Here is an 18,021-nt window from a genome sequence, read left to right as displayed (position 1 = left end):
AGGTAGTGAGGGCAGCTGGATCTGTTTTGACCCCTTCTGATGATACAACATAGCCGAGATATTGGACAGATGTCCTGAAGAACTGACATTTCTCTGGCGACAGCTTTAAAGTAAATTCTTTCATCCTATGGAGGACCTTCAGCGATCGTTCCTCATGGTTCTCAAGTGTAGCTGAGAAAGGAGTGACATCATCAAGAAAAACCGAGACCTGACTCAAATTCCTGCTGCCTATACACTTTTCCATAACATAAGAGGAAACAAGAAGACTAGAACACCTCCTTATGCTGTTTTTAATAGAGAACACTTGGGCATTTATTTTAACACAACACCTAACAGTCTTACCTTCTCTTATCAGTAACTCGAATGATTTGCAGAATGTTGACATTAGTTTTGGGACGAAAGCTCAATATAACCCTGCCTCACCCAGTTTCTATACTGGTCCATTTATGTCTGTTGTTACAGTTGCATGTTTGAGTACACTTTCAGTTTTGATTGTTTTTCATCTTCATGTGGTGCACAGCTGCTGGGGTGTCCTTTGCTAAATCTTTAGTGCCTCCAAACTTGAGATTCAACACCTTACTTTCTTTTATTTTGACATTGAGGAAAAGTTGCCTACACAGAATTTCTTATTTTGAAACAGCTCAACAGGCACTGCTGGGATTTGAACCCAGGATCTCCTGTTTACAAGACAGGTGCTTTGACCGGCTAAGCTACAGTGCCTCCTTCAGGGAAGGGAAAAACCAAGTAACCTCTGCAGACACAGGTTTGAATCGGTTCGTCACATTTTTCCCCACCAGCTGTTGGGCAGTAGCCAGAGGCACACAGCTCAAGGCGCTGTGGCTTAGCTGGCCAAAGCGCCTGTCTCGTAAACAGGAGATCCTGGGTTCAAATCCCGGCAGTGCCTTACCTCCCTACCAATGCCATTACATTTCATTAACGAGTGCTGATGGCGGGAAGCATTGGGAGTTATGCTTTCTCTCCTTCGTTTCCAAGAAGAGGACACAATGAAGATTTAGACACGCCCAAGACATCAATATTGGGTGAACAACCCTCAGAAGCTCCACTAGCGGTTTAATGCCTGGGACACCTCCAGCATTTGTTCTAGAATTGAAGAAGCTTCTTGGATCAGGATGTGAAAAGAAGTTTTTAAAGCTCTCAAGAGTACCGTGAGGTGGATAACTGAGGACATACACAGACTTTGAAAGATTTCCCAACTCCAAGATTAACAATGCAATCAACACTGTGAAGAAGATGGTTTCAAATGGTAATAGCAAGGCACTGCTGGGATTTGAACCCAGGGTCTCCTGCTTACTAGACAGGCGCTTTGACCAGCTAAGCCACAGTGCCTCCTGCGGTGAGGCAAACCGGTGATACCTGGTATTACCTGGTACTGCAGAAGGAGACGAGTTCAATCTTTTTAACCTTTGTGCACTATAAATGTAGGATATGGTCAAATAGTCCAACAAGTAACTTCCTGTTCCTCACTTCTTCAATGACCTCAGTGGAAACATCATAAGGTGAAGGAGAATCTTTTGAGACTGATTCAACAGGGTGAGTCTGAACAAGTCCTCAAAACAACTCTATTTCCCTTGGCAAGGGTGGATTCCCGCACTTGACTGTCAAACCTTTGTTTGTTTCGCAAAGCACTCTTTTGACTGTGCTCAATGGCTAACTGGTAGCTTTCTGCAAGACTCTCTCAGCTCTCCAGATCTAATTTCTGTTCACGTAGCCAATCGGAAAGAGACATCTGCTTCAGGGGGCATGGCCCAGCTACATCAGTTTGACAGAAATCTGCTGGTATTGCAGAGGCTCCAATAGCCAAACATTGTACTCGTGCAGACGATGATACTGCTGCCTCCTCCTCAAGAGTTGAGGAATACTCATGTCTCTTGCATACTGCCTTTACTGCCTCGGTTGGAAAATCAGGCTCTTTGTTGCGGCGCAAGAGCTGTGCAGTAAAGCCTTCAATGGCATTTTCCTCATCATTAGAACTCTGATCAGATATATCACAGGCATGCCGATACGGACGTCTCAACAGCCCATCTGCATCTTGGTTGTTCTTCCCAGCGCTATACTCAATGTCAAAATCAAAACTGGAAAGTACGGCCAACCAGCAATGCCCTACTGCATCCAACTTTGCAGATGTTAAAACATATGTGAGTGGATTATTGTCTGTCATCACTGTAAATTTTGCTCCATAGAGATAGCGGAAAACGTTCTGGGTGACAGCCCACTTCACAGACAGGAAGTCAAGCTTGTGTGCAGGGTACCTTTGCTCGGACTTGGAGAGACCCCTACTGGCACAGGCAGTGACTCTTAACTTGTTCTCCTGTTCTTGATATAAGGCTGCACCGAGAACATGGGCGCTTGCATCGGTGTGCACAATATAATGTCTCTTTGGATCTGCAAACCCAAGAACAGGAGCTGTTGTGAGCTTGAGAATCAATGTCTTAAAAGTATCTTCAGCGGTTGGGGTCCATTTTTCGTGAAAAGGTTTTTTGAGATCCGCACTGGTAGAAACCTTGTGGTTTCTGCCAGACAGACTGGATTTTCTCTTCAGTGGGAGGCAACCAGCACTTAAGTGATTAAGGGGTATTGCAAGCTTGGAATAGTCTTTTATAAACCTCCTGTAATATCCAGTGAACCCAAGGAAAGACTTAAGCTACTTGATGTTAGCTGGTCTTGGCCAGGTAGTGAGGGCAGCTGGATCTGTTTTGACCCCTTCTGATGATACAACATAGCCGAGATATTGGACAGATGTCCTGAAGAACTGACATTTCTCTGGCGACAGCTTTAAAGTAAATTCTTTCATCCTATGGAGGACCTTCAGCGATCGTTCCTCATGGTTCTCAAGTGTAGCTGAGAAAGGAGTGACATCATCAAGAAAAACCGAGACCTGACTCAAATTCCTGCTGCCTATACACTTTTCCATAACATAAGAGGAAACAAGAATACTAGAACACCTCCTTATGCTGTTTTTAATAGAGAACACTTGGGCATTTATTTTAACACAACACCTAACAGTCTTACCTTCTCTTATCAGTAACTCGAATGATTTGCAGAATCTTGACAGTACTTTTGGGACGAAAGCTCAATATAACCCTGCCTCACCCAGTTTCTATACTGGTCCATTTATGTCTGTTGTTACAGTTGCGCAGTTTCATGTTTGAGTACACTTTCAGTTTTGATTGTTTTTCATCTGCATGTGGTGCACAGCTGCTGGGGTGTCCTTTGCTAAATCTTTAGTGCCTCCAAACTTGAGATTCAACACCTTACTTTCTTTTATTTTGACATTGAGGAAAAGTTGCCTCTTATTTTGAAACAGCTCAACAGGCACTGCTGGGATTTGAACCCAGGATCTCCTGTTTACAAGACAGGTGCTTTGACCGGCTAAGCTACAGTGCCTCCTTCAGGGAAGGGAAAAACCAAGTAACCTCTGCAGACACAGGTTTGAATCGGTTCGTCACATTTTTCCCCACCAGCTGTTGGGCAGTAGCCAGAGGAACACAGCTCAAGGCGCTGTGGCTTAGCTGGCCAAAGCGCCTGTCTCGTAAACAGGAGATCCTGGGTTCAAATCCCGGCAGTGCCTTACCTCCCTACCAATGCCATTACATTTCATTAACGAGTGCTGATGGCGGGAAGCATTGGGAGTTATGCTTTCTCTCCTTCGTTTCCAAGAAGAGGACACAATGATGGCATGGCACAACACAGAAGAGCCACCTCCACAAGACAAGACTCAGCAGTCCATCTGCATCTTAAGGATAAAGGACACTCTTTCGAGGATGCCAACGTTGCCATTTTGGACAGAGAGGACAGATGGTTTGAAAGAGGAGTGAAAGAAGCCATCTATGTCCACTGTGAGCGACCATCTTTGAACAGAGGCGGGGGTTTACGACACCAACTCTCTGCCATCTATAATCCAGTTTTGAGATCCCTTCCCAGACGCCTTAACACCCACTCACATCCTGGGCCATCTGACCTCAGGAATTCGCATGATAAGGTGGGGCCAGGTTTCACAATGAACACAACCGAAACTCTGGCTGATGGGGACCCACACCCAGTTTCACACCTTGGCTCAGGCGATTAGAGGATCATCAGGGGGTCCTTTTGTCCCTCTGTGGGGGGTCACTCCCACTAGGTTTATATCTGGGACTCTCCACCATTTGACCTTAGAACTTAAGAAGCTTCTCGGATGAGAGGTGAAACGTCTTCAAGCAACTTAAAGAAGTCTAGACGCTTTTCTTTGCAAGCTCCTTTGACACAATGAAGATTTAGACACGCCCAAGACATCAATATTGGGTGAACAACCCTCAGAAGCTCCACTAGCGGTTTAATGCCTGGGACACCTCCAGCATTTGTTCTAGAACTGAAGAAGCTTCTTGGATCAGGATGTGAAAAGAAGTTTTTAAAGCTCTCAAGAGTACCGTGAGGTGGATAACTGAGGACATACACAGACTTTGAAAGATTTCCCAACTCCAAGATTAACAATGCAATCAACACTGTGAAGAAGATGGTTTCAAATGGTAATAGCAAGGCACTGCTGGGATTTGAACCCAGGGTCTCCTGCTTACTAGACAGGCGCTTTGACCAGCTAAGCCACAGTGCCTCCTGCGGTGAGGCAAACCGGTGATACCTGGTATTACCTGGTACTGCAGAAGGAGACGAGTTCAATCTTTTTAACCTTTGTGCACTATAAATGTAGGATATGGTCAAATAGTCCAACAAGTAACTTCCTGTTCCTCACTTCTTCAATGACCTCAGTGGAAACATCATAAGGTGAAGGAGAATCTTTTGAGACTGATTCAACAGGGTGAGTCTGAACAAGTCCTCAAAACAACTCTATTTCCCTTGGCAAGGGTGGATTCCCGCACTTGACTGTCAAACCTTTGTTTGTTTCGCAAAGCACTCTTTTGACTGTGCTCAATGGCTAACTGGTAGCTTTCTGCAAGACTCTCTCAGCTCTCCAGATCTAATTTCTGTTCACGTAGCCAATCGGAAAGAGACATCTGCTTCAGGGGGCATGGCCCAGCTACATCAGTTTGACAGAAATCTGCTGGTATTGCAGAGGCTCCAATAGCCAAACATTGTACTCGTGCAGACGATGATACTGCTGCCTCCTCCTCAAGAGTTGAGGAATACTCATGTCTCTTGCATACTGCCTTTACTGCCTCGGTTGGAAAATCAGGCTCTTTGTTGCGGCGCAAGAGCTGTGCAGTAAAGCCTTCAATGGCATTTTCCTCATCATTAGAACTCTGATCAGATATATCACAGGCATGCCGATACGGACGTCTCAACAGCCCATCTGCATCTTGGTTGTTCTTCCCAGCGCTATACTCAATGTCAAAATCAAAACTGGAAAGTACGGCCAACCAGCAATGCCCTACTGCATCCAAGTTTGCAGATGTTAAAACATATGTGAGTGGATTATTGTCTGTCATCACTGTAAATTTTGCTCCATAGAGATAGCGGAAAACGTTCTGGGTGACAGCCCACTTCACAGACAGGAAGTCAAGCTTGTGTGCAGGGTACCTTTGCTCGGACTTGGAGAGACCCCTACTGGCACAGGCAGTGACTCTTAACTTGTTCTCCTGTTCTTGATATAAGGCTGCACCGAGAACATGGGCGCTTGCATCGGTGTGCACAATATAATGTCTCTTTGGATCTGCAAACCCAAGAACAGGAGCTGTTGTGAGCTTGAGAGTCAATGTCTTTTTTTTTTTTTTTTTTTTTTTTTTTTTCAAAGTCAAAGTCAACTTTATTTGTCGATTCTTCCACATGTACAGGACATACGGAGAATAGAAATTGCGTTACTCTTCAATCCCTAGATAAATAGCAAATGAACATTTAAATATATTTAAATATAAAAGTGATTTAAAAAAATGCAAGTAAAATAATTAAAAAGTAAAAATTTAAATAAATACAATTTTACATATAACAAGGAAGCTATACAATATACAATATAATGGGTAAGTGACATTGAGTGTAAGTCTTCAAAGTATCTTCAGCGGTTGGGGTCCATTTTTCGTGAAAAGGTTTTTTGAGATCCGCACTGGTAGAAACCTTGTGGTTTCTGCCAGACAGACTGGATTTTCTCTTCAGTGGGAGGCAACCAGCACTTAAGTGATTAAGGGGTATTGCAAGCTTGGAATAGTCTTTTATAAACCTCCTGTAATATCCAGTGAACCCAAGGAAAGACTTAAGCTACTTGATCTTAGCTGGTCTTGGCCAGGTAGTGAGGGCAGCTGGATCTGTTTTGACCCCTTCTGATGATACAACATAGCCGAGATATTGGACAGATGTCCTGAAGAACTGACATTTCTCTGGCGACAGCTTTAAAGTAAATTCTTTCATCCTATGGAGGACCTTCAGCGATCGTTCCTCATGGTTCTCAAGTGTAGCTGAGAAAGGAGTGACATCATCAAGAAAAACCGAGACCTGACTCAAATTCCTGCTGCCTATACACTTTTCCATAACATAAGAGGAAACAAGAATACTAGAACACCTCCTTATGCTGTTTTTAATAGAGAACACTTGGGCATTTATTTTAACACAACACCTAACAGTCTTACCTTCTCTTATCAGTAAATCAAATGATTTGCAGAATCTTGACAGTACTTTTGGGACGAAAGCTCAATATGACCCTGCCTCACCCAGTTTCTATACTGGTCCATTTATGTCTGTTGTTACAGTTGCGCAGTTTCATGTTTGAGTACACTTTCAGTTTTGATTGTTTTTCATCTGCATGTGGTGCACAGCTGCTGGGGTGTCCTTTGCTAAATCTTTAGTGCCTCCAAACTTGAGATTCAACACCTTACTTTCTTTTATTTTGACATTGAGGAAAAGTTGCCTCTTATTTTGAAACAGCTCAACAGGCACTGCTGGGATTTGAACCCAGGATCTCCTGTTTACAAGACAGGTGCTTTGACCGGCTAAGCTACAGTGCCTCCTTCAGGGAAGGGAAAAACCAAGTAACCTCTGCAGACACAGGTTTGAATCAGTTCGTCACATTTTTCCCCACCAGCTGTTGGGCAGCAGCCAGAGGAACACAGCTCAAGGCGCTGTGGCTTAGCTGGCCAAAGCGCCTGTCTCGTAAACAGGAGATCCTGGGTTCAAATCCCGGCAGTGCCTTACCTCCCTACCAATGCCATTACATTTCATTAACGAGTGCTGATGGCAGGAAGCATTGGGAGTTATGCTTTCTCTCCTTCGTTTCCAAGAAGAGGACACAATGATGGCATGGCACAACACAGAAGAGCCACCTCCACAAGACAAGACTCAGCAGTCCATCTGCATCTTAAGGATAAAGGACACTCTTTCGAGGATGCCAACGTTGCCATTTTGGACAGAGAGGACAGATGGTTTGAAAGAGGAGTGAAAGAAGCCATCTATGTCCACTGTGAGCGACCATCTTTGAACAGAGGCGGGGGTTTACGACACCAACTCTCTGCCATCTATAATCCAGTTTTGAGATCCCTTCCCAGACGCCTTAACACCCACTCACATCCTGGGCCATCTGACCTCAGGAATTCGCATGATAAGGTGGGGCCAGGTTTCACAATGAACACAACCGAAACTCTGGCTGATGGGGACCCACACCCAGTTTCACACCTTGGCTCAGGCGATTAGAGGATCATCAGGGGGTCCTTTTGTCCCTCTGTGGGGGGTCACTCCCACTAGGTTTATATCTGGGACTCTCCACCATTTGACCTTAGAACTTAAGAAGCTTCTCGGATGAGAGGTGAAACGTCTTCAAGCAACTTAAAGAAGTCTAGACGCTTTTCTTTGCAAGCTCCTTTGACACAATGAAGATTTAGACACGCCCAAGACATCAATATTGGGTGAACAACCCTCAGAAGCTCCACTAGCGGTTTAATGCCTGGGACACCTCCAGCATTTGTTCTAGAACTGAAGAAGCTTCTTGGATCAGGATGTGAAAAGAAGTTTTTAAAGCTCTCAAGAGTACCGTGAGGTGGATAACTGAGGACATACACAGACTTTGAAAGATTTCCCAACTCCAAGATTAACAATGCAATCAACACTGTGAAGAAGATGGTTTCAAATGGTAATAGCAAGGTACTGCTGGGATTTGAACCCAGGGTCTCCTGCTTACTAGACAGGCGCTTTGACCAGCTAAGCCACAGTGCCTCCTGCGGTGAGGCAAACCGGTGATACCTGGTATTACCTGGTACTGCAGAAGGAGACGAGTTCAATCTTTTTAACCTTTGTGCACTATAAATGTAGGATATGGTCAAATAGTCCAACAAGTAACTTCCTGTTCCTCACTTCTTCAATGACCTCAGTGGAAACATCATAAGGTGAAGGAGAATCTTTTGAGACTGATTCAACAGGGTGAGTCTGAACAAGTCCTCAAAACAACTCTATTTCCCTTGGCAAGGGTGGATTCCCGCACTTGACTGTCAAACCTTTGTTTGTTTCGCAAAGCACTCTTTTGACTGTGCTCAATGGCTAACTGGTAGCTTTCTGCAAGACTCTCTCAGCTCTCCAGATCTAATTTCTGTTCACGTAGCCAATCGGAAAGAGACATCTGCTTCAGGGGGCATGGCCCAGCTACATCAGTTTGACAGAAATCTGCTGGTATTGCAGAGGCTCCAATAGCCAAACATTGTACTCGTGCAGACGATGATACTGCTGCCTCCTCCTCAAGAGTTGAGGAATACTCATGTCTCTTGCATACTGCCTTTACTGCCTCGGTTGGAAAATCAGGCTCTTTGTTGCGGCGCAAGAGCTGTGCAGTAAAGCCTTCAATGGCATTTTCCTCATCATTAGAACTCTGATCAGATATATCACAGGCATGCCGATACGGACGTCTCAACAGCCCATCTGCATCTTGGTTGTTCTTCCCAGCGCTATACTCAATGTCAAAATCAAAACTGGAAAGTACGGCCAACCAGCAATGCCCTACTGCATCCAAGTTTGCAGATGTTAAAACATATGTGAGTGGATTATTGTCTGTCATCACTGTAAATTTTGCTCCATAGAGATAGCGGAAAACGTTCTGGGTGACAGCCCACTTCACAGACAGGAAGTCAAGCTTGTGTGCAGGGTACCTTTGCTCGGACTTGGAGAGACCCCTACTGGCACAGGCAGTGACTCTTAACTTGTTCTCCTGTTCTTGATATAAGGCTGCACCGAGAACATGGGCGCTTGCATCGGTGTGCACAATATAATGTCTCTTTGGATCTGCAAACCCAAGAACAGGAGCTGTTGTGAGCTTGAGAGTCAATGTCTTCAAATTATCTTCAGCGGTTGGGGTCCATTTTTCGTGAAAAGGTTTTTTGAGATCCGCACTGGTAGAAACCTTATGGTTTCTGCCAGACAGACTGGATATTCTCTTCAGTGGGAGGCAACCAGCACTTAAGTGATTAAGGGGTATTGCAAGCTTGGAATAGTCTTTTATAAACCTCCTGTAATATCCAGTGAACCCAAGGAAAGACTTAAGCTACTTGATCTTAGCTGGTCTTGGCCAAGTAGTGAGGGCAGCTGGATCTGTTTTGACCCCTTCTGATGATACAACATAGCCGAGATATTGGACAGATGTCCTGAAGAACTGACATTTCTCTGGCGACAGCTTTAAAGTAAATTCTTTCATCCTATGGAGGACCTTCAGCGATCGTTCCTCATGGTTCTCAAGTGTAGCTGAGAAAGGAGTGACATCATCAAGAAAAACCGAGACCTGACTCAAATTCCTGCTGCCTATACACTTTTCCATAACATAAGAGGAAACAAGAAGACTAGAACACCTCCTTATGCTGTTTTTAATAGAGAACACTTGGGCATTTATTTTAACACAACACCTAACAGTCTTACCTTCTCTTATCACTAACTCGAATGATTTGCAGAATGTTGACATTAGTTTTGGGACGAAAGCTCAATATAACCCTGCCTCACCCAGTTTCTATACTGGTCCATTTATGTCTGTTGTTACAGTTGCGCAGTTTCATGTTTGAGTACACTTTCAGTTTTGATTGTTTTTCATCTGCATGTGGTGCACAGCTGCTGGGGTGTCCTTTGCTAAATCTTTAGTGCCTCCAAACTTGAGATTCAACACCTTACTTTCTTTTATTTTGACATTGAGGAAAAGTTGCCTCTTATTTTGAAACAGCTCAACAGGCACTGCTGGGATTTGAACCCAGGATCTCCTGTTTACAAGACAGGTGCTTTGACCGGCTAAGCTACAGTGCCTCCTTCAGGGAAGGGAAAAACCAAGTAACCTCTGCAGACACAGGTTTGAATCAGTTCGTCACATTTTTCCCCACCAGCTGTTGGGCAGTAGCCAGAGGAACACAGCTCAAGGCGCTGTGGCTTAGCTGGCCAAAGCGCCTGTCTCGTAAACAGGAGATCCTAGGTTCAAATCCTGGCAGTGCCTTACCTCCCTACCAATGCCATTACATTTCATTAACGGGTGCTGATGGCGGGAAGCATTGGGAGTTATGCTTTCTCTCCTTCGTTTCCAAGAAGAGGACACAATGATGGCATGGCACAACACAGAAGAGCCACCTCCACAAGATAAGACTCAGCTGTCCATCTGCATCTTAAGGATAAAGGACACTCTTTCGAGGATGCCAACGTTGCCATTTTGGACAGAGAGGACAGATGGTTTGAAAGAGGAGTGAAAGAAGCCATCTATGTCCACTGTGAGCGACCATCTTTGAACAGAGGCGGGGGTTTACGACACCAACTCTCTGCCATCTATAATCCAGTTTTGAGATCCCTTCCCAGACGCCTTAACACCCACTCACATCCTGGGCCATCTGACCTCAGGAATTCGCATGATAAGGTGGGGCCAGGTTTCACAATGAACACAACCGAAACTCTGGCTGATGGGGACCCACACCCAGTTTCACACCTTGGCTCAGGCGATTAGAGGATCATCAGGGGGTCCTTTTGTCCCTCTGTGGGGGGTCACTCCCACTAGGTTTATATCTGGGACTCTCCACCATTTGACCTTAGAACTTAAGAAGCTTCTCGGATGAGAGGTGAAACGTCTTCAAGCAACTTAAAGAAGTCTAGACGCTTTTCTTTGCAAGCTCCTTTGACACAATGAAGATTTAGACACGCCCAAGACATCAATATTGGGTGAACAACCCTCAGAAGCTCCACTAGCGGTTTAATGCCTGGGACACCTCCAGCATTTGTTCTAGAACTGAAGAAGCTTCTTGGATCAGGATGTGAAAAGAAGTTTTTAAAGCTCTCAAGAGTACCGTGAGGTGGATAACTGAGGACATACACAGACTTTGAAAGATTTCCCAACTCCAAGATTAACAATGCAATCAACACTGTGAAGAAGATGGTTTCAAATGGTAATAGCAAGGCACTGCTGGGATTTGAACCCAGGGTCTCCTGCTTACTAGACAGGCGCTTTGACCAGCTAAGCCACAGTGCCTCCTGCAGTGAGGCAAACCGGTGATACCTGGTATTACCTGGTACTGCAGAAGGAGACGAGTTCAATCTTTTTAACCTTTGTGCACTATAAATGTAGGATATGGTCAAATAGTCCAACAAGTAACTTCCTGTTCCTCACTTCTTCAATGACCTCAGTGGAAACATCATAAGGTGAAGGAGAATCTTTTGAGACTGATTCAACAGGGTGAGTCTGAACAAGTCCTCAAAACAACTCTATTTCCCTTGGCAAGGGTGGATTCCCGCACTTGACTGTCAAACCTTTGTTTGTTTCGCAAAGCACTCTTTTGACTGTGCTCAATGGCTAACTGGTAGCTTTCTGCAAGACTCTCTCAGCTCTCCAGATCTAATTTCTGTTCACGTAGCCAATCGGAAAGAGACATCTGCTTCAGGGGGCATGGCCCAGCTACATCAGTTTGACAGAAATCTGCTGGTATTGCAGAGGCTCCAATAGCCAAACATTGTACTCGTGCAGACGATGATACTGCTGCCTCCTCCTCAAGAGTTGAGGAATACTCATGTCTCTTGCATACTGCCTTTACTGCCTCGGTTGGAAAATCAGGCTCTTTGTTGCGGCGCAAGAGCTGTGCAGTAAAGCCTTCAATGGCATTTTCCTCATCATTAGAACTCTGATCAGATATATCACAGGCATGCCGATACGGACGTCTCAACAGCCCATCTGCATCTTGGTTGTTCTTCCCAGCGCTATACTCAATGTCAAAATCAAAACTGGAAAGTACGGCCAACCAGCAATGCCCTACTGCATCCAAGTTTGCAGATGTTAAAACATATGTGAGTGGATTATTGTCTGTCATCACTGTAAATTTTGCTCCATAGAGATAGCGGAAAACGTTCTGGGTGACAGCCCACTTCACAGACAGGAAGTCAAGCTTGTGTGCAGGGTACCTTTGCTCGGACTTGGAGAGACCCCTACTGGCACAGGCAGTGACTCTTAACTTGTTCTCCTGTTCTTGATATAAGGCTGCACCGAGAACATGGGCGCTTGCATCGGTGTGCACAATATAATGTCTCTTTGGATCTGCAAACCCAAGAACAGGAGCTGTTGTGAGCTTGAGAGTCAATGTCTTCAAAGTATCTTCAGCGGTTGGGGTCCATTTTTCGTGAAAAGGTTTTTTGAGATCCGCACTGGTAGAAACCTTGTGGTTTCTGCCAGACAGACTGGATTTTCTCTTCAGTGGGAGGCAACCAGCACTTAAGTGATTAAGGGGTATTGCAAGCTTGGAATAGTCTTTTATAAACCTCCTGTAATATCCAGTGAACCCAAGGAAAGACTTAAGCTACTTGATCTTAGCTGGTCTTGGCCAGGTAGTGAGGGCAGCTGGATCTGTTTTGACCCCTTCTGATGATACAACATAGCCGAGATATTGGACAGATGTCCTGAAGAACTGACATTTCTCTGGCGACAGCTTTAAAGTAAATTCTTTCATCCTATGGAGGACCTTCAGCGATCGTTCCTCATGGTTCTCAAGTGTAGCTGAGAAAGGAGTGACATCATCAAGAAAAACCGAGACCTGACTCAAATTCCTGCTGCCTATACACTTTTCCATAACATAAGAGGAAACAAGAAGACTAGAACACCTCCTTATGCTGTTTTTAATAGAGAACACTTGGGCATTTATTTTAACACAACACCTAACAGTCTTACCTTCTCTTATCAGTAAATCAAATGATTTGCAGAATCTTGACAGTACTTTTGGGACGAAAGCTCAATATGACCCTGCCTCACCCAGTTTCTATACTGGTCCATTTATGTCTGTTGTTACAGTTGCGCAGTTTCATGTTTGAGTACACTTTCAGTTTTGATTGTTTTTCATCTGCATGTGGTGCACAGCTGCTGGGGTGTCCTTTGCTAAATCTTTAGTGCCTCCAAACTTGAGATTCAACACCTTACTTTCTTTTATTTTGACATTGAGGAAAAGTTGCCTCTTATTTTGAAACAGCTCAACAGGCACTGCTGGGATTTGAACCCAGGATCTCCTGTTTACAAGACAGGTGCTTTGACCGGCTAAGCTACAGTGCCTCCTTCAGGGAAGGGAAAAACCAAGTAACCTCTGCAGACACAGGTTTGAATCGGTTCGTCACATTTTTCCCCACCAGCTGTTGGGCAGTAGCCAGAGGCACACAGCTCAAGGCGCTGTGGCTTAGCTGGCCAAAGCGCCTGTCTCGTAAACAGGAGATCCTGGGTTCAAATCTCGGCAGTGCCTTACCTCCCTACCAATGCCATTACATTTCATTAACGAGTGCTGATGGCGGGAAGCATTGGGAGTTATGCTTTCTCTCCTTCGTTTCCAAGAAGAGGACACAATGAAGATTTAGACACGCCCAAGACATCAATATTGGGTGAACAACCCTCAGAAGCTCCACTAGCGGTTTAATGCCTGGGACACCTCCAGCATTTGTTCTAGAATTGAAGAAGCTTCTTGGATCAGGATGTGAAAAGAAGTTTTTAAAGCTCTCAAGAGTACCGTGAGGTGGATAACTGAGGACATACACAGACTTTGAAAGATTTCCCAACTCCAAGATTAACAATGCAATCAACACTGTGAAGAAGATGGTTTCAAATGGTAATAGCAAGGCACTGCTGGGATTTGAACCCAGGGTCTCCTGCTTACTAGACAGGCGCTTTGACCAGCTAAGCCACAGTGCCTCCTGCGGTGAGGCAAACCGGTGATACCTGGTATTACCTGGTACTGCAGAAGGAGACGAGTTCAATCTTTTTAACCTTTGTGCACTATAAATGTAGGATATGGTCAAATAGTCCAACAAGTAACTTCCTGTTCCTCACTTCTTCAATGACCTCAGTGGAAACATCATAAGGTGAAGGAGAATCTTTTGAGACTGATTCAACAGGGTGAGTCTGAACAAGTCCTCAAAACAACTCTATTTCCCTTGGCAAGGGTGGATTCCCGCACTTGACTGTCAAACCTTTGTTTGTTTCGCAAAGCACTCTTTTGACTGTGCTCAATGGCTAACTGGTAGCTTTCTGCAAGACTCTCTCAGCTCTCCAGATCTAATTTCTGTTCACGTAGCCAATCGGAAAGAGACATCTGCTTCAGGGGGCATGGCCCAGCTACATCAGTTTGACAGAAATCTGCTGGTATTGCAGAGGCTCCAATAGCCAAACATTGTACTCGTGCAGACGATGATACTGCTGCCTCCTCCTCAAGAGTTGAGGAATACTCATGTCTCTTGCATACTGCCTTTACTGCCTCGGTTGGAAAATCAGGCTCTTTGTTGCGGCGCAAGAGCTGTGCAGTAAAGCCTTCAATGGCATTTTCCTCATCATTAGAACTCTGATCAGATATATCACAGGCATGCCGATACGGACGTCTCAACAGCCCATCTGCATCTTGGTTGTTCTTCCCAGCGCTATACTCAATGTCAAAATCAAAACTGGAAAGTACGGCCAACCAGCAATGCCCTACTGCATCCAAGTTTGCAGATGTTAAAACATATGTGAGTGGATTATTGTCTGTCATCACTGTAAATTTTGCTCCATAGAGATAGCGGAAAACGTTCTGGGTGACAGCCCACTTCACAGACAGGAAGTCAAGCTTGTGTGCAGGGTACCTTTGCTCGGACTTGGAGAGACCCCTACTGGCACAGGCAGTGACTCTTAACTTGTTCTCCTGTTCTTGATATAAGGCTGCACCGAGAACATGGGCGCTTGCATCGGTGTGCACAATATAATGTCTCTTTGGATCTGCAAACCCAAGAACAGGAGCTGTTGTGAGCTTGAGAGTCAATGTCTTCAAAGTATCTTCAGCGGTTGGGGTCCATTTTTCGTGAAAAGGTTTTTTGAGATCCGCACTGGTAGAAACCTTGTGGTTTCTGCCAGACAGACTGGATTTTCTCTTCAGTGGGAGGCAACCAGCACTTAAGTGATTAAGGGGTATTGCAAGCTTGGAATAGTCTTTTATAAACCTCCTGTAATATCCAGTGAACCCAAGGAAAGACTTAAGCTACTTGATCTTAGCTGGTCTTGGCCAGGTAGTGAGGGCAGCTGGATCTGTTTTGACCCCTTCTGATGATACAACATAGCCGAGATATTGGACAGATGTCCTGAAGAACTGACATTTCTCTGGCGACAGCTTTAAAGTAAATTCTTTCATCCTATGGAGGACCTTCAGCGATCGTTCCTCATGGTTCTCAAGTGTAGCTGAGAAAGGAGTGACATCATCAAGAAAAACCGAGACCTGACTCAAATTCCTGCTGCCTATACACTTTTCCATAACATAAGAGGAAACAAGAATACTAGAACACCTCCTTATGCTGTTTTTAATAGAGAACACTTGGGCATTTATTTTAACACAACACCTAACAGTCTTACCTTCTCTTATCAGTAAATCAAATGATTTGCAGAATCTTGACAGTACTTTTGGGACGAAAGCTCAATATGACCCTGCCTCACCCAGTTTCTATACTGGTCCATTTATGTCTGTTGTTACAGTTGCGCAGTTTCATGTTTGAGTACACTTTCAGTTTTGATTGTTTTTCATCTGCATGTGGTGCACAGCTGCTGGGGTGTCCTTTGCTAAATCTTTAGTGCCTCCAAACTTGAGATTCAACACCTTACTTTCTTTTATTTTGACATTGAGGAAAAGTTGCCTCTTATTTTGAAACAGCTCAACAGGCACTGCTGGGATTTGAACCCAGGATCTCCTGTTTACAAGACAGGTGCTTTGACCGGCTAAGCTACAGTGCCTCCTTCAGGGAAGGGAAAAACCAAGTAACCTCTGCAGACACAGGTTTGAATCAGTTCGTCACATTTTTCCCCACCAGCTGTTGGGCAGCAGCCAGAGGAACACAGCTCAAGGCGCTGTGGCTTAGCTGGCCAAAGCGCCTGTCTCGTAAACAGGAGATCCTGGGTTCAAATCCCGGCAGTGCCTTACCTCCCTACCAATGCCATTACATTTCATTAACGAGTGCTGATGGCAGGAAGCATTGGGAGTTATGCTTTCTCTCCTTCGTTTCCAAGAAGAGGACACAATGATGGCATGGCACAACACAGAAGAGCCACCTCCACAAGACAAGACTCAGCAGTCCATCTGCATCTTAAGGATAAAGGACACTCTTTCGAGGATGCCAACGTTGCCATTTTGGACAGAGAGGACAGATGGTTTGAAAGAGGAGTGAAAGAAGCCATCTATGTCCACTGTGAGCGACCATCTTTGAACAGAGGCGGGGGTTTACGACACCAACTCTCTGCCATCTATAATCCAGTTTTGAGATCCCTTCCCAGACGCCTTAACACCCACTCACATCCTGGGCCATCTGACCTCAGGAATTCGCATGATAAGGTGGGGCCAGGTTTCACAATGAACACAACCGAAACTCTGGCTGATGGGGACCCACACCCAGTTTCACACCTTGGCTCAGGCGATTAGAGGATCATCAGGGGGTCCTTTTGTCCCTCTGTGGGGGGTCACTCCCACTAGGTTTATATCTGGGACTCTCCACCATTTGACCTTAGAACTTAAGAAGCTTCTCGGATGAGAGGTGAAACGTCTTCAAGCAACTTAAAGAAGTCTAGACGCTTTTCTTTGCAAGCTCCTTTGACACAATGAAGATTTAGACACGCCCAAGACATCAATATTGGGTGAACAACCCTCAGAAGCTCCACTAGCGGTTTAATGCCTGGGACACCTCCAGCATTTGTTCTAGAACTGAAGAAGCTTCTTGGATCAGGATGTGAAAAGAAGTTTTTAAAGCTCTCAAGAGTACCGTGAGGTGGATAACTGAGGACATACACAGACTTTGAAAGATTTCCCAACTCCAAGATTAACAATGCAATCAACACTGTGAAGAAGATGGTTTCAAATGGTAATAGCAAGGCACTGCTGGGATTTGAACCCAGGGTCTCCTGCTTACTAGACAGGCGCTTTGACCAGCTAAGCCACAGTGCCTCCTGCGGTGAGGCAAACCGGTGATACCTGGTATTACCTGGTACTGCAGAAGGAGACGAGTTCAATCTTTTTAACCTTTGTGCACTATAAATGTAGGATATGGTCAAATAGTCCAACAAGTAACTTCCTGTTCCTCACTTCTTCAATGACCTCAGTGGAAACATCATAAGGTGAAGGAGAATCTTTTGAGACTGATTCAACAGGGTGAGTCTGAACAAGTCCTCAAAACAACTCTATTTCCCTTGGCAAGGGTGGATTCCCGCACTTGACTGTCAAACCTTTGTTTGTTTCGCAAAGCACTCTTTTGACTGTGCTCAATGGCTAACTGGTAGCTTTCTGCAAGACTCTCTCAGCTCTCCAGATCTAATTTCTGTTCACGTAGCCAATCGGAAAGAGACATCTGCTTCAGGGGGCATGGCCCAGCTACATCAGTTTGACAGAAATCTGCTGGTATTGCAGAGGCTCCAATAGCCAAACATTGTACTCGTGCAGACGATGATACTGCTGCCTCCTCCTCAAGAGTTGAGGAATACTCATGTCTCTTGCATACTGCCTTTACTGCCTCGGTTGGAAAATCAGGCTCTTTGTTGCGGCGCAAGAGCTGTGCAGTAAAGCCTTCAATGGCATTTTCCTCATCATTAGAACTCTGATCAGATATATCACAGGCATGCCG

General features: G+C 45.0%; 18 non-coding genes across 18 annotated transcripts; 6 read left to right on the top strand and 12 right to left on the bottom strand.

Annotated features, from left to right (window-relative positions):
- Window positions 1–646: 646 nt before the first annotated feature.
- trnat-ugu (transfer RNA threonine (anticodon UGU)) lies at window positions 647–720 on the bottom strand. Its single transcript has one exon. It is a non-coding gene; the product is annotated as a tRNA-Thr (tRNA).
- Window positions 721–830: 110 nt separating this feature from the next.
- On the top strand, window positions 831–904 carry trnat-cgu (transfer RNA threonine (anticodon CGU)). Its single transcript has one exon. It is a non-coding gene; the product is annotated as a tRNA-Thr (tRNA).
- A 369-nt stretch (window positions 905–1,273) lies between these two features.
- Window positions 1,274–1,347, bottom strand: trnat-agu (transfer RNA threonine (anticodon AGU)). Its single transcript has one exon. It is a non-coding gene; the product is annotated as a tRNA-Thr (tRNA).
- Window positions 1,348–3,331: 1,984 nt separating this feature from the next.
- On the bottom strand, window positions 3,332–3,405 carry trnat-ugu (transfer RNA threonine (anticodon UGU)). Its single transcript has one exon. It is a non-coding gene; the product is annotated as a tRNA-Thr (tRNA).
- Window positions 3,406–3,515: 110 nt separating this feature from the next.
- Window positions 3,516–3,589, top strand: trnat-cgu (transfer RNA threonine (anticodon CGU)). Its single transcript has one exon. It is a non-coding gene; the product is annotated as a tRNA-Thr (tRNA).
- A 943-nt stretch (window positions 3,590–4,532) lies between these two features.
- Window positions 4,533–4,606, bottom strand: trnat-agu (transfer RNA threonine (anticodon AGU)). Its single transcript has one exon. It is a non-coding gene; the product is annotated as a tRNA-Thr (tRNA).
- A 2,264-nt stretch (window positions 4,607–6,870) lies between these two features.
- On the bottom strand, window positions 6,871–6,944 carry trnat-ugu (transfer RNA threonine (anticodon UGU)). Its single transcript has one exon. It is a non-coding gene; the product is annotated as a tRNA-Thr (tRNA).
- A 110-nt stretch (window positions 6,945–7,054) lies between these two features.
- Window positions 7,055–7,128, top strand: trnat-cgu (transfer RNA threonine (anticodon CGU)). The gene has a single exon. It is a non-coding gene; the product is annotated as a tRNA-Thr (tRNA).
- A 943-nt stretch (window positions 7,129–8,071) lies between these two features.
- On the bottom strand, window positions 8,072–8,145 carry trnat-agu (transfer RNA threonine (anticodon AGU)). The gene has a single exon. It is a non-coding gene; the product is annotated as a tRNA-Thr (tRNA).
- Window positions 8,146–10,129: 1,984 nt separating this feature from the next.
- trnat-ugu (transfer RNA threonine (anticodon UGU)) lies at window positions 10,130–10,203 on the bottom strand. Its single transcript has one exon. It is a non-coding gene; the product is annotated as a tRNA-Thr (tRNA).
- Window positions 10,204–10,313: 110 nt separating this feature from the next.
- trnat-cgu (transfer RNA threonine (anticodon CGU)) lies at window positions 10,314–10,387 on the top strand. Its single transcript has one exon. It is a non-coding gene; the product is annotated as a tRNA-Thr (tRNA).
- A 943-nt stretch (window positions 10,388–11,330) lies between these two features.
- Window positions 11,331–11,404, bottom strand: trnat-agu (transfer RNA threonine (anticodon AGU)). Its single transcript has one exon. It is a non-coding gene; the product is annotated as a tRNA-Thr (tRNA).
- Window positions 11,405–13,388: 1,984 nt separating this feature from the next.
- Window positions 13,389–13,462, bottom strand: trnat-ugu (transfer RNA threonine (anticodon UGU)). Its single transcript has one exon. It is a non-coding gene; the product is annotated as a tRNA-Thr (tRNA).
- A 110-nt stretch (window positions 13,463–13,572) lies between these two features.
- On the top strand, window positions 13,573–13,646 carry trnat-cgu (transfer RNA threonine (anticodon CGU)). The gene has a single exon. It is a non-coding gene; the product is annotated as a tRNA-Thr (tRNA).
- A 369-nt stretch (window positions 13,647–14,015) lies between these two features.
- Window positions 14,016–14,089, bottom strand: trnat-agu (transfer RNA threonine (anticodon AGU)). Its single transcript has one exon. It is a non-coding gene; the product is annotated as a tRNA-Thr (tRNA).
- A 1,984-nt stretch (window positions 14,090–16,073) lies between these two features.
- Window positions 16,074–16,147, bottom strand: trnat-ugu (transfer RNA threonine (anticodon UGU)). The gene has a single exon. It is a non-coding gene; the product is annotated as a tRNA-Thr (tRNA).
- A 110-nt stretch (window positions 16,148–16,257) lies between these two features.
- trnat-cgu (transfer RNA threonine (anticodon CGU)) lies at window positions 16,258–16,331 on the top strand. Its single transcript has one exon. It is a non-coding gene; the product is annotated as a tRNA-Thr (tRNA).
- Window positions 16,332–17,274: 943 nt separating this feature from the next.
- On the bottom strand, window positions 17,275–17,348 carry trnat-agu (transfer RNA threonine (anticodon AGU)). The gene has a single exon. It is a non-coding gene; the product is annotated as a tRNA-Thr (tRNA).
- Window positions 17,349–18,021: the final 673 nt, after the last annotated feature.

Source organism: Diplotaxodon limnothrissa, linkage group LG3 (genome assembly GCF_057381915.1).
Source record: "Diplotaxodon limnothrissa isolate DT_005_m linkage group LG3, D_limnothrissa_male_GT1.1, whole genome shotgun sequence".
NCBI classification, from domain to species: Eukaryota; Metazoa; Chordata; class Actinopteri; order Cichliformes; family Cichlidae; genus Diplotaxodon; species Diplotaxodon limnothrissa.
Note: the sequence above shows the minus strand (reverse complement) of the source record. Positions and strands in the feature narration are given on the sequence as shown.